The sequence below is a fragment of the Triticum aestivum genome, chromosome 3D (assembly GCF_018294505.1).
Source record: "Triticum aestivum cultivar Chinese Spring chromosome 3D, IWGSC CS RefSeq v2.1, whole genome shotgun sequence".
NCBI classification, from domain to species: domain Eukaryota; kingdom Viridiplantae; phylum Streptophyta; class Magnoliopsida; order Poales; family Poaceae; genus Triticum; species Triticum aestivum.
The window spans coordinates 334984341-334991723 of NC_057802.1; positions in this window are offsets into that span (position 1 = coordinate 334984341).

Sequence of the window (7383 nt, forward strand, 5' to 3'; positions counted from 1 at the left end):
ACGCTTAACGTTCGGTGACGATCGGTATTATGAGTTCATGTGTTTTGATGTACCGAAGGTAGTACGGAGTCCCGGATGAGATCGGGGACATGACGAGGAGTCTCGAAATGGTCGAGATGTAAAGATCGATATATTGGACGACTATATTCGGACATTGGAAAGGTTCCGAGTGATTCGGGTATTTATCGGAGTACCGGAGAGTTACGGGAATTCGCCGGGGAGTATATGGGTGATAACCCACAAGTATAGGGGATCAATTGTAGCCTCTTTCGATAAGTAAGAGTGTCGAACCCAACGAGGAGCTAAAGGTAGAACAAATATTCCCTCAAGTTCTATCGACCACCGATACAACTCTACGCACGCTTGACGTTCGCTTTACCTAGAACAAGTATGAAACTAGAAGTGCTTTGTAGGTGTTGTTGGATGGGTTTGCAAGAAAATAAAGAGCGCGTAAATAAAAATTAGGGCTGTTTAGATAAAGACACGACTAAATTAGTTTTAGTAGAGTGCTTTTTGTTACGAGAAAGTTATTTGTCCCTAGGCAATCGATAACTAGACCGGTAATCATTATTGCAATTTTATTTGAGGGAGAGGCATAAGCTAACATACTTTCTCTACTTGGATCATATGCACTTATGATTGGAACTCTAGCAATCATCCGCAACTACTAAAGATCATTAAGGTAAAACCCAACCATAGCATTAAAGCATCAAGTCCTCTTTATCCCATACGCAAACAACCTACTTACTCGGGTCTGTGCTTCTGTCACTCACGCCACCCACCATAAGCAAATCATGAACATACTGCAAACCCTACAGAGGGAATCCCTCATGCTTGCGCGACACGGAGAGCACCATAGGACAGCACCAATAATAAAACATGCAACTCAAACCAATCACGATCATCAAATAGCCCATAGGACAAAACGGATCTACTCAAACATCATAGGATAGCCATACATCATTGGGAAATAATATATAGCGTTGAGCACCATGTTTAAGTAGAGATTACAGCCGGTAAGAGAGAGGTTACACCGCTGCATAGAGGGGGGAAGAGTTGGTGATGATGGCGGTGAAGTTGTTGGTGAAGAGTGCGGTGATGATGATGGCCACGACAGCGTTCCGGCGCCACCGGAAGAGAAGGGGAGAGGGGGCCCCTTCGTCTTCTTCTTCCTTGACCTCCTCCCTAGATGGGAGAAGGGTTTCCCCTCTGGTCCTTGGCCTCCATGGCGTGGGAGGGGCGAGAGCCCCTCCGGGATTGGATCTGTCTCTCTGTCTCTCTCTGTTTCTACGTTCTCCTCTGCTGCCCTTTCACCGTTTCTTTTATATCTGGAGATCCGTAACTCCGATTGGGTTGAATCTTTCGCGCAGATTTTTCTCATAAAATTAGCTTTCTTGCGGCAAAAGAAGAGCGTCAACCGCCTTACGGGGTGCCCACGAGGGTCCAGGGCGCGCCTGCCCCCCTGGGGCGCCCCCTGCCTCGTGGCCCCCTCGGGCACCGTCTCGCGTTGATTTTACTTCCCCAAAATCATAAATATTCCAAAATAATTCTCCGTCCGTTTTTATCCCGTTTGGACTCTGTTTGATATTGGGTTTCTGCGAAACATAAAACATGCAACAAACAGGAACTGGCACTGGGCCCTGGATCAATATGTTAGTCCCAAAAATAATATAAAAAGTTGCCAAAAGTATACGAAAGTTGAATAATATTGGCATGAAACAATAAAAAATTATAGATACGACGGAGACGTATCAGCATCCCCAAGCTTAATTCCTGCTCGTCCTCGAGTAGGTAAATGATAAAAAAGATAATTTTTGATGTGGAATGCTACCTAGCATAATCTTGATCATATGTCTAATCATGGCATGAATATTAAGACACGAGTGATTCAAGGCAATAGTATGTCATTTGACATAAAAACAATAATACTTCAAGCCTACTAATAAAGCAATCATGTCTTTTTCAAAATAACATGGCCAAAGAAAGTTATCCCTACAAAATCATATAGTCTAGCTATGCTCCATCTTCACCACACAAAATATTCACATCATGCACAACCCCGATGACAAGCCAAGTAATTGTTTCATACTTTTGATGTTCTCAAACCTTTTCAACTTTCACGCAATACATGAGCGTGAGCCATGGACATAGCACTATAGGTGGAATAGATTATGATGGGGGTTATGTGGAGAAGACAAAAAGGAGAAAGTCTCACATCGACGCGGCTAATCAACGGGCTATGGAGATGCCCATCAATTGATGTCAACGTGAGGAGTAGGGATTGCCATGCAACGGATGCACTGGAGCTATAAGTGTATGAAAGCTCAAACTGAAACTAAGTGGGTGTGCATCCAACTTGCTTGCTCATGAAGACCTAGGGCATTTGAGGAAGCCCATCGTTGGAATATACAAGCCAAGTTCTATAATGAAAATTCCCACTAGTATATGAAAGTGATAACTCAAGAGACTCTCTATATGAAGAACATGGTGCTACTTTGAAGCACAAGTGTGGTAAAAGGATAGTAACATTGTCCCTTCTCTCTTTTTCTCTCATTATTTTTGTTTTTTCTCTTTATTTTTTTTTGGGGCCTTCTCTTTTTTTGGCCTTTCTCATTTTTTTCGTCCGGAGTCTCATCCCGACTTGTGGGGGAATCATAGTCTCCATCATCCTTTCCTCACTGGGGAATTTCTCTAATAATGATGATCATCACACTTCTATTTACTTACAACTCAATATTACAACTCGATACTAGAACAAAGATATGACTCTATATGAATGCCTCCGGCGGTGTACCGGGATGTGCAATGATCTAGCGTAGCAATGAAATAAAAAAATGGACAAGCCATGTAAACATCATGCTAGCTATCTTACGATCATGCAAAGCAATATGACAATGAATGCTCAAGTCATGTATATGATGATGATGGAAGTTGCATGGCAATATATCTCAAATGGCTATGGAAATGCCATGGTAGGTAGGTATGGTGGCTGTTTTGAGGAAGATATAATGAGGCTTATGTGTGATAGAGCGTATCGTATAATGAGGCTTATGTGTGAGGACAATGCACGGTACCGAAGAGGCTAGCAATGATGGAAGGGTGAGAGTGCGTATAATCCATGGACTCAACATTAGTCATAAAGAACTCACGTACTTATTGCAAAAATCTATTAGTCATCGAAAGAAAGTACTATGCACATGCTCCTAGGGGGATAGATTGGTAGGAAAAGACCATCGCTCGTCCCCGACCGCCACTCATAAGGAAGACAATCAATAAATAAATCATGCTTTGACTTCATCACAGAACGGTTCACCATACTTGCATGCTACAGGAATCACAAACTTCAACACAAGTATTTCTACAATCCACAACTACCCACTAGCATGACTCTAATATCACCATCTTTATATCGCAAAACTATTGCAAGGAATCAAACATATCATATTCAGTGATCTACAAGTTTATGTAGGATTTTATGACTAACCATGTGAATGACCAATTCCTGTCATCTCTCTAAATAGATATAAGTGAAGCAAGAGAGTTTAATTCTTTCTACAAAAGATATGCCCACGCTCTAACAAATATAAGTGAAGCAAAAGAGCATTCTACAAATGGCGGTTTTCTTATGTGAAGAGAAACATGCAATCCAAACTTCAAATGATATAAGTGAAGCACATGAAGCATTCTATAAAGCCATACTCAAAAGATAAAAGCGAAGTGCAATGAGAATTCTATAAATAAACCAAGGACTATCTCATACCAGCATGGTGCATAAAAGAAAAATGAAAAACTAAATGCAAAAGACGCTCCAAGATTGCACATATCGTATGAACGAAACGAATCCGAAAACATATCGATACTTGTTGAAGAAAGAGGGGATGCCTTCCGGGGCATCCCCAAGCTTAGACGCTTGAGTCTCCTTGAATATTTACTTGGATTGCCTTGGGAATCCACAAGCTTGAGCTCTTGCCTCTCCTTCTTCTCCTCACATCGAGACCTTCTCGATCATCGAACACTTCATCCACACAAAACTTCAACAGGAAACTCGGTAAGATCCGTTAGTATAATAAAGCAAATCACTACTCTAAGTACTATTGAAAACCAATTCATATTTTGTTTTTGCATTGTGTCTGCTGTAATATAACTTTTTCATGTCCTAATCCACTGATATAAATCGATAGTTTCATCAAAACAAGCAAACTATGCATCAAAAACAGAATCTGTCTAAAACAGAACAATCTGTAATAATCTGAACATTCACCATACTTCTGATACTTGAAAAATTCTGCCAAAATTAGGAAAAATAAACAATTTGTATATAAAGACAGTGCAAAAATAATCAGAACCGATTGACATTCCAGTAATAACATTAAAAATCGCGCAATACAGCCAAAGTTTCTGTCCTGCACCATACAAACCAACAAGCATTGTAAACATCCTAAAGGCAAACCTTGGCACATTATTTTTATAATACAATGGAATTGTACAAGGGGATAATTATTTTTGTTGAAAAGTTTCTGTAATCAAGATTCACAAAGTTTCCGTGAGCATGAACAAAGTTCAAGGCTAGCTCCCACGTCAACAATGCTTGTCTCTCTCACTTTCACTTTCCTTTTCGAAAAAGTTTTGGGTTCCCCTCTTTATTTTTGTTGTTTAAACTATATGAAAGAACTCAACAAAAATAAATGACTCTCTAAAACTTCCGGGTTGTCTCCCTGGCAGCGCTTTCTTTAAAGCCATTAAGCTAGGCATAAGGTGCTCAAGTAATGAATCCACCCGGATCCCAAGGTATATCAAAGCCAATTTTAATTAACAATGATTTGGCATTTAGTGGAGAGCACAAGGCAACATATATCATGCAACAACGAAGTCTAACTCTCTTCCTATGCATCGGCATGTCATAAAAGAACAATGCATGCACACAAAGTAAAGGCCAATGCATAATATAAACAGTTTCTTGCAATTTTATCGTGTTGGAAACATAGAGAGGTGGAGATATAGTTCCTCTGTCATAATAATTGCAAGTAGGAGCAGCAAGCACATGCATATTATATCCATCAAAATCATCATGTGTAGTAGTAAAAGGCAACCCATCAATATAATCCTTAATAAGCACAAACTTCTCCGATATAGTGTAGCTTGGAGAATTCAAAAAGATAATAGGACTATCATGTGTGGGTGCAATAGCAACAATTTAATGTTTAACAATAGGAACTATAGCAAGTTCATCTCCATAAGCATAATTCATATTGGCATCTTGGCCACAAGCATAGCAAGCATCATCAAAAAGGGATATTTCAAAAGAATCAACGGGATCATAATAGTCATCATAGTAATCAGCCTTCGGTAAGCACGAAGGGAAATTAAACAATGTATGAGTTGAAGAGTTACTCTCATTAGAAGGTGGGCACGGGTAGCTAATCCGCTCTTCCTCCTTTTGTTCTTCGCTCTCCTCATCATCTTTTTCATCCAATGAGCTCACAGTTTCATCAATTTCTTCTTCCGTAGATTCCTGCAAAATATTAGTCTCTTCTTGGACACCGGAGACTTTCTCAATAAGTGCATTAATATAGGAATTATATTCATAATTGTCATAGAAATATTTCAATATAGAAAAATTTTCAGGCCTATAAACATCATCATCAAAAGCTTCATACTTTTCAAACAAAGATTCAATTTCATAAGCACCCTTAAAAGCAACAAATTCTTCTATTTGTTCCACATCATAGTAATCATATATACCTCTAGCATAAGAAGCTAAGGTTTCATTATCATTAAATTTGCATGAAAAGGGAAGGTGTGGAGCCTTCATCCTAGAGCAACAAGTATAATCATAACTCAAGCATACTTGCCGAGCATACCACTTCAATATATAAATTTGATCCCATAATAGTTTCCCTTTTTGAGTCAAGCGATAATCCCTAAAGTATTCACGTTGATCCAATGTGTCTCCCATTACCAAATTGAATGGGGTTTTCTCAGGATTATCAAAGTAGTACATAATATCTGTCACATAACAAGCATCGAGGGTTTTTGGAGGTTCCCCATCTCCATGAGTAGCAAGTAAACCTAATTTTTTGGTATTTCATGTTCCATATCCATAACTAAATATACAGAACAACTAAGAATAGCAAAAAATTACTTAGTGATAAAGCAAACAAGCACACACGAGAATATTCACCCCACGCTATTGCTCCCCGGCAACGGCACCAGAAAAATTTCTTGATAACCCACAAGTATAGGGGATCAATTGTAGCCTCTTTCGATAAGTAAGAGTGTCGAACCCAACGAGGAGCTAAAGTTAGAACAAATATTCCCTCAAGTTCTATCGACCACCGATACAACTCTACGCACGCTTGACGTTCGCTTTACCTAGAACAAGTATGAAACTAGAAGTGCTTTGTAGGTGTTGTTGGATAGGTTTGCAAGAAAATAAAGAGCGCGTAAATAAAAAGTAGGGGCTGTTTAGATAAAGACACGACTAAATTAGTTTTAGTAGAGAGCTTTTTGTTACGAGAAAGTTATTTGTCCCTAGGCAATCGATAACTAGACCGGTAATCATTATTGCAATTTTATTTGAGGGAGAGGCATAAGCTAACATACTTTCTCTACTTGGATCATATGCACTTATGATTGGAACTCTAGCAAGCATCCGCAACTACTAAAGATCATTAAGGTAAAACCCAACCATAGCATTAAAGCATCAAGTCCTCTTTATCCCATACGCAAACAACCTACTTACTCGGGTCTGTGCTTCTGTCACTCACGCCACCCACCATAAGCAAATCATGAACATACTGCAAACCCTACAGCGGGAATCCCTCATGCTTGCGCGACACGGAGAGCACCATAGGACAGCACCAATAATAAAACATGCAACTCAAACCAATCACGATCATCAAATAGCCCATAGGACAAAACGGATCTACTCAAACATCATAGGATAGCCATACATCATTGGGAAATAATATATAGCATTGAGCACCATGTTTAAGTAGAGATTACAGCCGGTAAGAGAGAGGTTACACCGCTGCATAGAGGGGGGAAGAGTTGGTGATGATGGCGGTCAAGTTGTTGGTGAAGAGTGCGGTGATGATAATGGCCAGAGCAGCGTTCCGGCGGCACCGGAAGAGAAGGGGAGAGGGGGCCCCTTCGTCTTCTTCTTCCTTGACCTCCTCCCTAGATGGGAGAAGGGTTTCCCCTCTGGTCCTCGGCCTCCATGGCGTGGGAGGGGCGAGAGCCCCTCCGGGATTAGATCTGTCTCTCTCTGTTTCTGCGTTCTCCTCTGCTGCCCTTTCACCGTTTCTTTTATATCCGGAGATCCGTAACTCCGACTGGGTTGAATCTTTCGCCCAAATTTTTCTAATAAAATTAGCTTTATTG